General features: G+C 44.9%; 1 protein-coding gene across 1 annotated transcript in view; it reads left to right on the forward strand.

Moving 5' to 3' along the window:
* TNFRSF21 (TNF receptor superfamily member 21) overlaps positions 1-17,359 on the forward strand; it is a 66,601-nt gene that overhangs the window by 2,088 nt on the left and 47,154 nt on the right. The window lies entirely within an intron of this gene.

Consider the following 17,359-nt stretch of genomic DNA (forward strand, 5'->3'; position numbering starts at 1 on the left):
TTTGTAATGGAGCTTAGAAGCAATCTCATGTTGTTAACTAAATAAGAGTCCTTCTTTTCCTGGTAACTAATAGAAAGGCTCTATTTCAGTCCGTGGAATGACTTGGGGTTGACCCTGTTGCCCTGAAGGGTGACGGAGAGGGTGTACCAGGGATCACCAGGGATTTTGCTGTAACCCCGAACCAGGGTGGGGAGACAATGTCTTTTCTTTTTTTCTATCCCCAGTTGAAAGCTCCAGTCCTCAGGATAGACATTGCTCATGTAGAAAATGATGCTCTCATGATATTAGTATAAGGATTATTTATCCCATTGGGATTCTTAGCCATGTGAAAATGACAGACACCAGGCACTGGAGCCCAGCTAAGCATGGCAGGTGCTCAGAACACTACGGGTGGGGCGGGTGGGGGGTGGGAAGTGGGGAAGTTAGTGCCCCACCCATATATTACAGTTAGATTAAAAAAGAATAAATTCATTAAAATGTCCTGTTTATTATGGCTCTCAGTTACTCTCATTTTTCTAGTATCTTCCTTTTTGTGACAATATTTGTTATTGTCATCATTTTTGGCACTTTTTTTCCTTATGATGACCGACTTTCATATGGCTTTAATAAGCTTAAAAAATACGATACCTAACATATAATGTCATATATATTTATATATATATATAAATTATTATGTGTCAGATGCTTTATATACAGTATCTCATTTACTCCCAACAACTCTGTGAAGCAGGAAGGTGTTATCTCCATTTTACAGATGAGAAGATGTAGGCTGGGCAAACTTCATTGGTTCATCCCCGGACACACAGCTCGCCACTGATGGTGCTCGGGCCAGGAGCTGGGAGCGCCTGACTCCTCAGCTCATGCCCTTGCTCCCTCCTGTGCCACATTACCTATTTCACAACTCCAAATCGCTAGACTATGAAATGTAGCAACAGTGAAGGCTCACTGGAGCAAAGTTGAGACTGGTGGTTTGGTTTGTTGCAGAATATTAGAATTACATGCGTGCCTTTGGAAGAAAGTGTTCTTGCTCCTTGTACTTCTGTTTCTGATGAGTTGGGGTGTCTGCATGATACTGGGAAGTAAACCACAAACGGAAAGATAAAATGTTATGTGTTCCAGGCCAAAAGTCTGGAGGGAAGATAAGGGAAGCCTTTAAGTTTGTGCCAGTGTTAAGAAATGCCCTAGAAGGGCTTGTCCAGCACGACAGGACACTCTCAGAGATGTCTTTTGCCCTCAGGGAGCTTGCTTTGCCTGGACCCATAGAGTGGTGGCAATGAGGCAGTCAGAAGAGAAGGGAACCATGATGGATAAGGTTCCATGTTCGCAAACCTACACCGAGCACCCGCTCTGAGAGGGGCACTGTACTAGGCAGTGGGAACCCAGGGATGAATTAGGATTTCGATCTTGCCCCACAGGCACAGTTTTGATGGTACGTAAAACGTACTTGGCTATCAGTAGTGATGGTTGGGTTTCATGAGCAGACATGGAATCAGTGGATGAATGTATTCAAAGTAATACACAAAATGTGGTTGATGTTAAAATCTTTAAAGTACTTAAGGTAACTTTGGGCTAGTATAGTCAGTTTGAAAGCCAGCAGAAGAAAAACCTTCCCGAGTCTCAGAATAACATGCGTTAGCATTGGTGGGGAAAGCCGCTTATACTCAGAATCGGGAGGGCAGACGCGTCCTGGAATGCAGGATTTCTGACTTATCGCATGAATCTCCGATCCCTGTTGTCAAGTGTATAGTAGAGGATCAAGCTTTCTCCATCTGAACTGTTTCTAAAGGCATATGGCTGAATCCGCCTTTAGGTTCAGCCCAAAACAAACAGACAGACAGACCTCCAGTATAAATAAAATACACAAGCAAACCACATCAGCAAGAAAAAAAAAATTCCTTGTAATGGAATGTATACTATACTACCTTACATTGAGGAAAAAACCCGAGACTAAATAGACGTAGATCCACCAACCAGCTAAAGGACATATTTTAGTGTGGCTACATTTGCACAAAGGCTACCAAGCTGGATGTGGTTCCAACAGTTAATGCCCCATTTTCCAGGACAGGTTGCAGAAGGCGCCTTCTCCAGGTGCGCCTGATTGGATAGAGGCGAGGAGGCGTGGCCTAAGTAACAGGTGGTCTGTGTATTCTGTCCGTTCATAGATCAGAATGTGGAGACATCACACTTGAACTGCACCTTTGACTCCATCTGTGAAGATGAGGGGTAAAACTTCTTTGGTGACTCCGTAGACAAGCTGCAAATTGGTTTAGTACTCCGCCGGCCGTTTATAAAGCGTACTTGGCTTAAGGAAACTTGATTGGTTGATTGACGGATTGGTGCTGGGAAATGGTCAGATGCATCGCCGGCTATTCAGGAGCCAGTATGAACCGAGTGACTTTTTACTGCATAAGCGACAGTGTCTCTTTTCCAGTAAGCGCTAAACGCTGTTGGCCTTCTTCCCCCAAACAGGCCTGGCAAATTCTGGGGAGGTCGGGTCACCGGCGACTTCCTGGAAAACTCGGATGCTTGCTCTTCTGTGACAGGAGGAGCCCAGGGTATGTCATCGCCTTTGGGCATGTGCCCGATGACCGGTTGAAGCTGATTCGGTCTGGACCATCAGGCGCAGATACGTGTATTTGATGGAATGAAAACAGAAGCCTTAATAGGAGTCAGCTTGTTCCCCTAAATTGAATCCCAGTTTAGCGTGAGGACACTGGGCTTTGTTGATGTTGGGATAGTGGCTATTGAGCTTTGATTTTTCTTTTTTAAGGAATGGGGGTGGGCAAATCATGAATAAATACGGGCCTTGTCCCAGTGTTTGTATTTGTCAAATACCAAAAAATAAACAAGAATCCTAAATTGGCTTGTATGCTGCCATCTGGCTTTCCTACCAGCTCCCATTTCCAGCCCTAGTCCAGGGGCCGGGCAGAGGTTATAACCAGGGAGGCACCTGGCAGATGTCAGGGAGTGTGTGCTCACCTCGGCTGCAGAGAGGTGGGGTGCGGTGATATTCAGGCTGTTGATTCAAAGCTTATATTGAGGCTGTTGACCTCATTCTTCTCGAGAGGTGGAAAGTCCGCCAGGAATGGTTCATTCTTCCTGGATTCTGGCTATCTGGATTTTTTTTCCCCACAGATGTCAGCACAGGGCCTTGTAGAGACAGATGCTTGCAGTGGTGGGAAAGTTTGCTCAGAGGGACCTCAGGTGGGGTGGGGCTGGGCCTGGTGAGGTGAGGAGTCAGGGTACTGAGCTTTCTGTAGCCGCATCTCCTCTTTAGAAGATTGGAAAATTATGCCTAAGGCTTTGTTCTAAAGAACAAAACCAAAACAACAAAAAAGGAGAGGGGGCTCCGTAAGCGAAGTCCTAGCAAAGGCTCATTCTCTGATCTTTACACAATTTTCCCGTTGCTCTTCTGCCACCAGAAGGGCTTGGTGGATCAGCTGCTTGGAGCTGTATGCAGGTCTGTTTTGGGAGAAGAAACATGAGTTTAATGGATTTAGGAGGGAGGAGAGGAGTGAGTCCGTGTGTCCTGGCATCACATGAGAGCTGCTGTGGATTCAAGAGGGCTTCAGCACTGAGAGCCCAGAGGGGAGGAATATTAATGGCTGTTAATATTAATCATTTATATTGAATTACTAAGCTCCTGTTTACTGAGTACTTACCACTGACATTGTGTTGAATGCCTTCTACAAAAGATCTCAGTAAATCTTTCAAGTCCATGGTGTAGTAGCCTTCGCCCCATTTTATAGATGAGGGTTTGAGGTGAAAGAGAAGTTATGGTCGAGCATTTGGCAGCTTCCAGAGAGAGGATTCATTCACACATCTAGGTCCGAGTGGCTTGATACACACTGCTTTTTTTCTGCCAAGTTGGGGTAGGGGACAGATAACCTCAATTTACTGGAATTTTGTTTCTCTTTATTTATTTATTTTTTAAGATTTTATTTGTGTATTTGAGAGAGAGTGAGAGAGAGAGAGCGAGGACAAGCGGGGGGAGGAGCAGAGGGAGAGGGAGAAGCAGACGCAGGGAGCCCGATGCGGGGCTCCATCCCCGGGGCTCAGGGATCATGACCTGAGCCCAAGGCAGGTGCTTAACTGACTGAGCCACCCAGGCGCCCCTGGAATTTTGTTTCTTGTTAAGGGAATGGTTCTACCTGAGAGCTGAACATTCCCTTTTTCCCTGGGAAGCAGGTCGGCTCCAGGATGGCGCTTGGAAGTTTAGCCAGAGGAGCGGATTATAAAGTGAGAGCAACCTGTGTGTGTGGATTGAAAGCCGAGGGTGTGGAGGCCCCGGCAAGCACTTTCCTATGGTGTGCCTCTGATGGGCGATGGTGCCATGGTTAAGATGGAAAGATACTCTTGCAAATTGAAATGTTAAAAATAGGGAATGGATGCTTGCTTTCCTGCTAGTTGGGTCATTCTGAAAAATATTTGCTTTGTGAGTAACAGTGTGACATGGGTTCTGCTTAGCAAGGAGTTTTCTCTCACTTCTCCTGAGAACTTGAGGACCAGGGTCGGGTTTTCTTTGCTGCCAGCCTGATTATTTGTATAGGATTAGTGCAAAGGTTTGCCTCATCTGTTATTAGTCTTCACTTTGTTAACTTTTTGGGTCTCATAGAAACTGGTCTAACGTCCCGATTTGCATGGTCCCCTAAGTCATGTTTTTGTGTGTGGTTTATCCCACTCACTTTTTAACATTCTCGTAAGCAGGCTTTTAAACTTGCCTCTTCCTAGATTGCAGATGCTGAGTAGACTAAAGAAAGGCAAAGAGTGAGAAGAAATTTAATCACTGGTTCTGGGAAAGAGGATGGAATTCTGCTTTCCCAAAGAACTCATGAGACGAGACCATTATTTGACTTCATCCTAGGTATGGCCAGGTCGGCATAACCAGGATTAAGAGAAATGGGGGGCAGGGGATGGAGAAGATTCAAAGGCACATGGTGACAGGTTTCCAGAATAATTTAACTGGTTATTATTCACTCCTTGCTCTTCCTTTACTTCTGGGAGTCCATGGCCCCTCTCTCCTCTTTGGTTTGAATCTTCTGTATTTGGTCCAGGAAAAAATACCAAATTAGACAAGGTTTGAGTGTGCTTCATTCCTCATTTTGAATGCTAGGGCCAATGTTGTCATCCCCACTTCAGCTTCTTAAAGACAACGTACAATGTGCTATTCATCTTTGTGCTTTTGGCTTGATGCCCTGACACATAGTAGTTAAGCAATAAATGATTGTTGAATGAATTCCAGAAGGATTTGCTCTAAACTAACTTCATTCATTCTAGACAGGTTAAAGGGTAGTTGGATCTTGAGCTACATCTCAATACTTTGAGCTACAACTGAAGGGTATTTGAGTTATTAACAAAGAACATTTTAAACTCAGGCTAATTGCCAACTAGAAGAACCTAGTGGATATGAATTTCTCTTCCCAATTCATTTTTATTCTTTGACATTATACAAACATTTGTGTACAGTTAAAACTAATGTGTACATACTTGCTTGTATTCTGCTTTTCTTTATGTAGCTTTTTTATCTTACAGAGATATATTTACATTTTTCATTCAGTTTAACAAATATTTCTGGTGCATTGCTAAATTATATTGCAAAATGTCAGGCATTGCAAAATGTTGGACTTTGGGTATATGATAGTAAAAGGCCACTCGTGATCCTTCCCTTTTGGAGTTAATAGTTTATCGAGGATGAGAGAAAAGGTGATGTTCTGGAAGAGCCGAAGGAAGAGTATACCAGTGAGAAGGGACAGCATGTACAGTGGGCCAGAGGTAGGAAAGAGCCTATGTGCTCAGAGAGTAGAAGGAAGGCCATTGCGGTTGGTGCTCAGGGAACAGGGGCAAAGGGAGTGTGTGTGGATTGAGGTTGCGAAGCCAGGCAGGGGCCAGATAAGACAAGCCCTTCAAAGGTCTGAACACGTCAGGATGTTGCTGGCCATGCAGTTGTAGGCAAGGTTATAATATGGTTTTATTTTTATTTTTATTCTTTTTAAAGATTTTATTTATTTATTTGACACACAGAGAGAGCAGCAGGGGGACAGTCAGGCAGAGGGAGAAGCAGGTTCCCCGCGGAGCATGGAGCCCGATGCGGGACTCAATCCCACGACCCTGGGATCATGACCTGAGCCGAAGGCAGACGCTTAATGATGGAGCCACCTAGGCGCCCCTATAATATGGTTTTAATGAGATTTTTTTTTTAAAGATCACTCTGGCAGTTCTGTGGAGAATGGATTGGAAAGAGGAAGTGGAGATGCAGGAGGCCAGTTGGATTCTTTTGTAGTTAGCTCAGGGTGGGGTGGGGGAGATGATGGTTCTGTGGGGGGGGGGGTGGCTGGGAAGACAGGGATGACTAGATAGATTTTAAAGATTTTGAAGGTCTACTGCCGGTGAGACGTGAGAGGGCAGAAGTCGAAGGAAAGCATGACCGCTTTCACTCGGTCATCAAGGCTGACTCCCTGGTTCCTGAGCTGAGTCTTTGGTGGTCTCATTACTTTGAAGGGCAAAGCTGGGGGAAGGGTGGACGGGCTTGGGGACCCCAAAATTTGGGTGCGTGTTAGTAAGTTTGAGGTGCCTGTGATTCCTGCAGTTCAAGCTTCGGGCCTGCCATGCCCCCGTCTTCCCCGGGGTGGCCGTGGGTGCAGCCATCCTGCTGTTGTCGGTCCCTTGGGTTGTTGTCATTGTTCTGCAAGCCGGCAGCACTGATGAAGTTGTCTCTGTACAGATCAATTGCTCTTTTTCCTTTTGGGTTGTTCCCAGAAGTGAGGTATATTTGGGGTATATTGCCCAAAGTGGATTGCTGGGTCACGGGAAATGAATGAATGGTTTTATGGGTGTAGCAGCACATTGCCAGCTTGTCTTTAGAAAGACTGAATTAATTTAGAGTGCCACCATGAACTATAAATGTGCCTTCTACCCCACAAGGCTGCCAACACTGGAGTTTATCATTTTCATTTATTTGTGCTGCTTTAATATAGATAGGTAAGGGTCCTTGGTTGTGCACACGTACGTTTCAGGAGTTGCTAGGGATGTCATAAGTTTATCCATGTGATAATTACCTTTGTAATTACTCATGTCGTCCTCTGGCTCAACTATCGAGTGGAATTTATGTTAACCTCATTTACATAAATTCTTTACATTTTTGGTGATAAGCTTTTATTAGCTGTGTAGGACACACATTTTTTTTTTAAAGTTGGTTCCACGCCCAGCGTGGAGCCCAACATGGAGCTTAAACTCAACGACCCTGAGATCGAGACCTGAGCTGAAATCAAGAGTCGGACACTTAACCGACCCAGGCGCCCCTGGCATACATTTTTATACTCTACTTTTAATATCACATTTAATATCAAAAATTTAGGTTAACATTCTTTTTTTTTTTTTTTAAGATTTTATTTATTTATTTGATAGAGAGAGATACAGCGAGAAAGGGAACACAAGCAGGGGGAGTGGGAGAGGGAGAAGCAGGCTTCCCGCAGAGCAGGGAGCCTGATGTGGGACTCGATCCCAGGACCCTGGGATCATGACCTGAGCCGAAGGCAGACGCTTAACGACTGAGCCACCCAGGCGCCCCTAGGTTAACATTCTTAAACCTCTTCTTTTTTGTGTCTGAGAGTATCCTCTGTTGCCATCGGTTCTGTTTTATAATCAGAAATTGATCTCTTTACCGATGGCCTAATTCCTGTTACTTGGAATTTTTTATCTGATCTTTTTAATGTTGGGTTTGTTGACTTTTCTGGACATCAGCATCATGTTGGTGGTGGAAAGTGCTTCCGCGGGTTCTGCAGGATGTTCATACATCTTGCATGAGTAAAGGATTGTATGGCCAAATACTTTTGGGAGATGCCGGATTCAACAAAGTCACTGTTTTCTGCAGCCCCCCTGCTGGGCCTCCTGGAGCCATCAGCAGGCTAATATTAATTGTACCTCTTTGAGGGCTGCCATCAGGAGCATTTCCTCTACTTATAGGCCAGGGCTTGGTAAAGTTTATCTGTAAAGAGCTAGATAGTGGGGCGCCTGGGTGGCTCAGTCGTTAAGCGTTTGCCTTCAGCTCAGGTCATGATCCCAGAGTCCTGGGATCGAGCCCCGCATCAGGCTCCCTGCTCAACGGGAAGTCTGCTTCTCCCTCTTCCACTCCCCCTGCTTGTGTTCCCTCTCTCGCTGTGTCTCTCTCTGTCAAGTAAATAAAATCTTAAAAAAAAAAAAGAGCTAGATAGTATTTTCATCTTTGTGGGCCTGATGACCTCTGTGGAAACTACTCAACTCCGCCTTTGTACTTTAAATGCAGCTCTGGGCGGGGTACCTAAAAGAAGGGGCGTGGCTGCGTTGCAGTAACACTGCATTTGTGGACACTGAAATCTGAATTTCAGATTCCCACGTGTCACCAAATTTTATTCTTCGTTTGATTCCCACCCCCTGCTGCAACTTTTTTAAAACGTGAAAGTCGTTCTTCACTTGAGGGCTGTAAAAAAGCAGGCAACTGGCGGGAGTTTGTTCGCAGGTGTTTCATACCCGAGGTCCTCAGCATCCTGTGGCACTCGGTCAGGGAAACTCACTCCGGAACGTGCTTGCTGAGATTCTGCTCCATTTGTCTAAAGTGCACTTTATTAATAAGAAATCCTTTCTCCTCTCTGGTGCTTCCTCGTTTGCTACATGTTGTTTGTATGTTAAGCCTTTTTTGAAGATTTTATTTATTTATTTGAGAGAGAGAGGGAGAGAGAGAGATGTGGCGGGCGGAGCACAAGCGGACTCCAGGCTGAGTGCAGAGCCAGGCGCAGGGCTTGATCCCATGACCCTGAGATCATGACCTGAGCCGAAATCAAGAGTCAGTCGGCTGACTGTGCCACCCAGGCGTCCTTGTTAAGTCTTTTTTGAAGTGTTGGTTGGCCCTTGTTTGTCTTTTAACTCATAACCATGCAGTCTGTATTTTGTTTGTATTTTTTGTTTTGTAGAAGGCTCCAAGTCTAGTAGGGGATGTTTCAGGATGACAGCTTTTTATTTTTTATTTTTATTTTTATTTTTTTAAAGATTTTATTTATTTGACAGAGAGAGAGACAGCGAGAGCAGGAACACAAGCAGGGGGAGTGGGAGAAGCAGGCTTCCTGCTGAGCAGGGAGCCCGATATGGGACTCGATCCCAGGACCCTGGGATCATGACCTGAGCCGAAGGCAGACGCTTAACGACTGAGCCACCCAGGCGCCCAGGATGACAGCTTTTTAAAATCTGGAGTCTCTTGATACACTTCTCAGGAACTGGATATTTGCATTTTAATTGGGGTGTTTTAAAAGATTGTCTAATCCCCAGCGCCTGCGTGGCTCAGTGGGTTAAGGGTCTGCCTTCGCCCAGCTCATGATCTCCAGGTCCTGGGATGGAGACCGGAGTTGGGCTCCCTGTTCAGTAGGGAGTCTGCTTCTCCCTCACTCTCTCAAATAAAAAAACTAATCTTAAAAAAAAAGATTGCCTAATCCCAAGGGAATGAAGCTAAACTACAGTAATATGCTAAGCAGAAGGAGTGATCATTAAAATAACTAAACTATATGGGGGACTTGGGTCACACATGTCCCACCTGCTTAATCTGTCTTAATAGTTCTGAAAACAATCTTAGGAGGGTAGGTATTACTATTATCTACACTGTAATGATGAGGAAACGGAGGACATGGGTTGGGTCACTAGCCAAGATCGCCCAGCTAGGACCTGGTAGAGCAGAGCCTGCTGAGCACACGCCAGGCTAAAATAGGTTTGGTTGATGCTTTCTTGGCGGAACTGCTGTGCTGGCTGGTGGTGTTAGTTTTGCCTTGGTTTATATGCAGATTCTATAAATTCTTAGTGAGCACAGAAGAGTATTTCCCCCTAAACCTTTATCACTGTCTAGTTTATAACGTGGCTTCTCCATGTAGGTGGGGGTCCTAGCTTACAGAAGTAGCTGTGGGCATGGACAGAGGGCGATGAAGTCCGAGGTCCGAGGACTCAGTGCCAAGTGTCACCAAATTTTATTCTTCGTTTGATTCCCACCCCCTCCTCCTCTGCATTGCAGGTTCCAGGGAAGACAGCATCCGGGTTAAGTTGTGCCTGTTTTTTTCCTTTTCCCAGTGTGCCCTGAGCTTGCCTCCTTCCCATCCTGGAGTCAGCACATTCTAGCCTTGGCGTTCTTTATATTCTCCGGCATTAACAGCAGTCCCTGCTTTTGCCTTAGCAACAGAAGCCTTTTTTAAGTCAGGGAAGATGATAGGAAATGCAAGAGCTGACCAAATTTATATAACATACGTAGGAACAGTTCCGTTGGAGTTTTCCTTTTTATACCCTTCTTTTTTTCCCTTGGAATCTGGAGAACTCCCAGCAGTCAGGGTCTTGTTATTGTAAATTTAATGTAATTCTCAGAATAAATGGTCAGAAGTTCTGGGGGTGCCTTGCCTGCCTGGCTTTTTTGCCTTTTGATCATCGGTTGGCATATTTTATGGTCACTGTCCTGGGACTAATTTGCTTGGCTTATCTTTGTTATAATATCACAGTAACTGAGATCCCTCTTAAAATATTAGTTTTATGCACCATTAAACATTTTCTATAGCAAAGTCACAGTCAGTCTTCCTGCTTGCCCATTATGAATAGACAAAAGTTTATCACTGCCTTGAGTTTACTCATTTTCCGTGAAAAATTATTGCAATTCGATACAGAACAAGAAGGGCACAAATGTGTTGTACTCATCAACTGCAGGGAGTTTTTTCCCCATTTGTTTGAAGGATGAGGTCATGGGATGAGAATCGTTACAGATAAATAGGCATCAGCAATCTGACATGTGTTAGCACATCTGGGTGCTTCTTGTCTTCAGTCCCATCCCAATGCCCTAGAGGAGAAATGACAACAGGACCGCTGTGACATGGGCCACCACGGTGCGTGTGGAAGACTTGGAGGCCTTTATAGTTGGTCATTTTAGAGCTACCTTTTCCTTTTGAAATTTGCTTTGTCCTGGGGTTTACCTTTTGGTTACTCAACAAGTATTTATAACCCTCCTACATCCTATACAGTTTGGGATGGTACACTGATATTTGGTGGTTTATCTGTTACTGTTGGTGAAATCGGTGTCCTGGATAAATGAAATTTTCCAAATAACTGAAGTTTAAACCAGGACGGAACATAAATGACTTCTGAAGAATAATCTCATTATACTTCTCACAATTCCAAATATCAAGTTAGTGTCATTTTTAATAAAATGAAGGGGGATGTTTTATTTTATTTTTTTATTTTTTATTTTTTCATTTTAATGATTTCTCTTTTTTTTTAAGATTTTATTTATTTATTTGACAGAGAGAGACACAGCGAGAGAGGGAACACAAGCAGGGGGAGCGGGAGCGGGAGAAGCAAGCTTCCCACTGAGCAGGGATCCTGATGCGGGGCTCGATCCCAGGACCCTGGGATCATGGCCTGAGCCGAAGGCAGACAATTAACAACTGAGCCACCCAGGTGCCCCGAAGGGGGTTGTTTTAAATTCTTCATTACATGTGCTTGTCATCGTAAGCACCCTGCTGAGCATAATTCTTGTAAACCAGTTATGGTTCTGTTAAAACAGTGATGTGGCCTTAGGGTCTTTGGAGGGGAAACACATGTTTGGCCTTCTACTGAAGGGTGCCAGGCAGCTTTATCCCTTTAATTATTACGGCTACACTGTGGAGGCTTTTTGGTTTTTCTCACACTTGCTCTAATACTTGTGCTCCAGCAACCTCTTCTACCATCACCCTTTAATTTGTTGCTTCTGATTATTTATGGTCTGCAAATCCATTCATTCAGTCAACAGACACCTGTGAGGTATATCATGAGTCGGGTACAGGCCTTGGGGACTTGGATAGCATCAGTATGTAAAATAGACTCTCTCCTTTGCCCTCACGGAGCTTGCGGTCCAGATGGGAAGACACACCACACCAATAAATGTACAACTCTAAAATTATGGTAGTCATATAGGAAGACAAGGGAGGGGAGAATGTGAAACCTGTTCTGAGTTAGGAAGAGGAGGGCAGGGAGGATCTTTCCCTGGAAGAGTTTGCATTTCATCCTAAGTCCTTTGTGAAACCATTGAGTTTTAAGAGGGGATAAAAGGATCAGATTTGGTGTGTGAGTTGGAATGTGAATAAGGGAAGCCAGGAACTCAATACTCATTGCTAGACTCTAGAGGAGGTCTGAGGGTTCCTGTGAATGGGCTCCTGGTCCTGGCATTTTTTTGACATTTCTTTGGACTGCTCAGAGCAGGTATTGGCTGGCTTTTTTTCTGTAAAGGGCAAGATAGTAAATATTTTATATCTGTGGGCCATATGGTCTCTTTTGCAACTATCCAGCTCTGCCGTTATAGTGTGAAAGCTGCTATAGGCAATACCTAAATGAATGGCTGCATCCAATAAAACTTATTTACAAGAATAAGTGGCATGTGGGACTTCATTTGCTGACCCCTGGCTCAGAGGCTGCTTTGTTTATGATTTCCATGGTCTTCATTATTGAGGTGGTTGAGCAAGGAAGGAAATGCAATCTACGCGGTTGTCCCTGGCCTTGAGCTGCTTATAATCATTATGGGAAGATAAATATATGCACCTACGAGGCCATCAACAAACATTACCAGCAAGATGTAATTAGGCACCGAAATGAAGAATAGAAACAGGAAATGTGATGAAGAGTTTGCTCATCTGCTTGGAATCTGGGTGTCTTAGGAGTAATTGTAAAGCCTTCATGGAGAAGGTGCAACTGGACCAATAGTCGCAGACACCTTGAAGGGTAGAGTTCAATGTGACCTAGTCCAACATACTAATTTTACACGCAAGTAAGACAAGGTCCAACTGATCCTTTTTTTTTTTTTTTAGATTTTATTTATTTATTTGACAGAGAGAGACAGCGAGAGAGGGAACACAAGCAGGGGCAGTGGGAGAGGGAGAAGCAGGCTTCCCGCTGAGCAGGGAGCCCGATGCGGGGCTCGATCCCAGGACCCTGGGATCATGACCTGAGCCGAAGGCAGATGCTTAACGACTGAGCCACCCAGGTGCCCCCAGGGTCCAACTGATCTTAAGGCCGATCAAAACTGGACAAAAACACGTCTTTTGTTTTCTAAATCTTTGCCCAAGTATTCTTTCTTACTCAGGTCTGGTCCTCCCACAGGCTGAGAATACTTATATAGTAGATTCATATTAATAGGGAGGAGGGGTGTGAGTGAGAGCTTCCAAGTTATGGGTTATGTATTTGGGTTTTATATATATATATATATATACACACACATGGGTTATATTTGTCCTTGAAGGAAGTGGTTCTCAAAAGACAGAGAACAGGCGGTGGGAAGCCTGCTTCTCCCTCTCCCACTCCCCCTGCTTGTGTTCCCTCTCTCTCTGTGTCTCCCTCTCTGTCAAATAAATAAACAAAATCTTAAAAAAAAAAAAAAGACTGAGAGCAGGATGGTTGTGTCTGTCTTTTGGGGTGGGAACGACAGAAAAGGGAAACTGGGGTATGGAGTGGGAAGGCAAGGAAGGGAATGTGGAATGCAGAAGAATGCATGGATCCCCTGACATATGGATAAGGAGGCTACTCATGTCCTCAGTAGGAAAAAAATCTCTGCATTAAGACGTATCCATCCTATTGAAGAGAACTTGGGCCATTATAAGGAATAAAGTAGTCTATGTGTTTTGATAGGGAAAGATTTCAGTGATGGACAAAAGCAAATCACAGAACAGTTTGTATGGCCTGTCCCTTTTCGATATGTGAGGCAAAACAAACCCAAAAGCAACAGAAACAGCCAACTCGAAGTTCATGTGTATGTGTTACGTGTGAAAGCTCAGAAAAGGGTCTGGGAAGATATGCACCAAAATCACCTGTGAGTTTCTCTGAGGATAAGTGGGTTTTAAGTCTCTAAACATTTTACTCTATTTTGTAATTGTTGGAATTGTTATAAGAAGGTTGATTTTTTTGTTGTAAAACAATAAAAAGTAGCAGGTTGGGTAGGAGGCAGAGGGAGGGACTCTGACATTGGAACTAGGGGTTCTCCAAAGGAGTTCTCAGGATCAGGGAAGGTTAGAGCCAGAGGGGTCCTGCCTTAGTTCAGGGGGGCCAAAACTTGGCCAGGGCATCAGAATTACTTGGAAAGCTTAAAAACAAAATACATTCCTGGCTCTCTTGCAGACCCACAGTAGTCTCAGATGATGGGACTGGGGATATGGATTTTTTTTAAGAAGCTTCCCAGGTAACAGCTTTGATGCTGTGGCTGAAGCCTGGGACTTTGGGGTGAACCTCTGATTTAGTTTTTCTGCCTCTGTGCAAATGAGAGAATTAAAGATCTTGATCTGGTGGAACCAGCCTCAAGTGCTCTGCTTCCCTCTCTCTGTTTTCAGTGACTGTGTCTCCTGATTCAGGTGTCTTCCTAACATTCGCTTTTAGGTATCATCTAAACTTGTTTTCACATTTTGTAGGGAACATTTTTAAAAAAAGATTTTTATTTATTTGAGAGAGAGAGCAGGGGGAAGAGCAGAGGGAGAGGGACAAGCAGATTCTGTGCTGAGCGTGGAGCCCGACGTGGGGCTCGATCTCACGACTCTGAGATCATGACCTGAGCTGAAATCAAGAGTTGGACACTCAACCGACTGAGCCTGGGAACATTCTTAAATATTGTTTTTTGAACTTGATCCCCCCCCCCCAACAGCCCATTGCTTCACCCCCAGAACTGTCTTTGGGGAGGATGTATACATCATTTTAATTTTCTTAGAAACCAGAGGCTTGCCACCAGGCTAGTAGGAAAAGTTCTAGTTTTAGACCAGGCTTCAGGCAATTAAAAGCCTTTAGGAAAATAGCTTCTCAAGTGCCACCCGTGTGTCTGTTAAGAGAAAGGGACGTTGCCACCTCTTCTCTTCAGGAGAGTTTCGGTGGTGATGAAGAGCCCAAGGAGCAGGTCCTCCAGCTTTGTAGCTCAGATGGGTTTTGCCATTAACTTTGGAATTGGAGTAGACCTTAGAGGTAGGTCCCTCAAGTGCAGTGATTTTCAAACTTGTTTTAGGAGTAATCCTTTCTTCAAATGAATTCTTACTTGCCCCCCTCACCCTCCCTTAGCAAATTGGTAAATTGGAGCTGCTGTGTTTGAGGCAGAAATGGGGAGTTCGGAACCCTACCTCTTGACCCTGCCATGGGCCCACAAGTGCACCCTCTCGGCTCGAGGGGTAGCCTCGAGAACGGTGTTCTGTCCTGTGCTCTCTTGAGTCCAATTTGAAGATGATTGATTTTTTCCTCTTTCTCCTTCCATAGGTAATCATTCAGCAAATCTAGCTGCCCTGACCTCTCAAATCTGTTGCTGTCTTCTCTTTCCATGGCCACCCCCTTCATCCAAGCTGCCCCTGACTTTCACCTTCTAAGTGGCGTTTTCCATCCCCTCCCCTCCAACCACTTTCACCTTCTGCTCTGCTGCCAGTTAACTTTTTTATTCACAACTGTGTTTATATATCTTCTCCTCCACCCCCCTATATAAAGGAAGAGTGACTTTTGGATTTGGATTTCCAAAATTTTGGATTTGTGATTAGGATCAAAATGCGCAGCCTCTCCAAATTTAACTATGTGGTCACTGTGTTGCATTTGAGGGAGAGCCACATAAGCTTTTTAGTTCCTGAGCTGAGCTTCATTCTGCTTCAGATTTTTTCTGAGGGGCTCCCTCTGCCTAACCCGCCGTCCCTTCCCCCTGCCCAGAATTACATTCGCTTCTCTGTCCTTGAGAACGACTCTAAACACTTCTGTAACGTCCCTCAGCTGGGAAGCACCTGCTAACCTCCCCCTCACAGGAGGAACACTCTTGTGTTTCTCCCCATCAGTAATCTCAATTCTAATTAAGTAATTCCTGATGTAATTAGGCGTTTCTGTCTGTCCTGCTTTAGAAGGTGTACTCCACGGGGCTGGAATAGAGTTCACAAGGTTCTGTTGTCAGCCTGTGGCCTAGTGCCTTGCATACACGTAGTAGGTCTTCAATAAATATTTGCCCGGTGCATTCGTAATGCCTAGTTTTTGCACAAATCTCCTTTCTAGTGTTCAGTCCGGGTGAGCTGCTGAGGCATCATTGTTAACTCTGTGTAGGAGCTGGAATTGCCTCCTGCAACATGTGGTAATGAAAGGTCCATTTATAGAGCCACCTTGTCTAAAGTGGGTTACTTCGTATGATGCAGTTAAAGAGCCCTGGGCTTTGCTTTAGTTAGAAACTTGATCGGTTATTTTCAATGAACCAAGAACTGAAAAATCTGCTTAATGAGTGGGGAAGAGTGTGGGTGCCGTGGGATTTGGAGGCGGGTTTTGTGTGCTGCTGGGGGACCTCTGGTAATTTGGTAGTCGGGGGGCTGATGGATCCCCAACAAGTGTGTGCCCTGGGGAGAGAAGTGAAGCTGTAGGAAGACAAGCCCCAGCCTTATGCCTGGATGCGCGCATGCACACACACGCACACGCACATGCACATGCACGCACGCATGCGCGCACACACACCGCTATTCGCCACCACCCTGTGCTCGGGGTATGTGCCTGGCTGACTGCCCAGCCTCCCTGCACAGGTAGGGGGCCAGACTCAGAGCCCACGGCACAGCAGGGTGATGTTTGTTCCTGACCACCGCCCTCTGGCCAGATCTCCTGTTGCCTTCTCTGCTTTTAACTCGTTTGCACAAGTATAATCTGCCATGGAGGTTATTTATACATCTTTCAAATTCTAGAACCCCGTGGCCATCTAAAAGTGCTTTTGCACTTAGAAACTAGACGTAAAGGAACTCGGAGAAATACAGAGCAGAGGCGCTTTTGCGACCTCTTGGGTGGCTCCTTGGCGTCAAGCAGACTGGGAGGAGATTTGTCCTCAGAGACGTGCCGAATGGAACCTGGGCTCCAGGCGATGGGGGTGGCTTTCTGCCCTCCATCTAATACACCTGCCAGGCGCAGAAGAGGGTGGCTGGGCTCATTTTGCAAATAGAAGGACCAAGATAAGGGAAGAAAGCCAGAAAGTGAAAAGGTGAGATAGTGCAGAATTTACCATTATCAAGCAGGAGATTTCTTTTTCTTCGGTCCAAGATACCATTAAGTTTCTTACTGAGAAAAATCCACCGCTAGCCTTTTTTTGTGTGTCTCACATTAAGGAAAAGATGAATAGATTCTCACAAGCCAGAAATTTGTTTTTAGTATTGTTGTTTAACTGGAGGCAGCTCTAGGATAGGGTAAGGGACTTTAAGGGAGATACTTTTGATTCAGATCGTTGAATTTTGAGGTGGAGGGGAACTGAATCTTGGGTTAACTTTCAAGGTGCTGAGGAGACAGGAACTCTGATCAATTTTTGAAGAAATTCTTGTTTTATTCTCTTAGTTCCTGGTACTAATTTAGAAGGAACTTGCCCTGATGG

The sequence above is a fragment of the Halichoerus grypus genome, chromosome 9, assembly GCF_964656455.1.
Source record: "Halichoerus grypus chromosome 9, mHalGry1.hap1.1, whole genome shotgun sequence".
Taxonomy (NCBI): Eukaryota; Metazoa; Chordata; class Mammalia; order Carnivora; family Phocidae; genus Halichoerus; species Halichoerus grypus.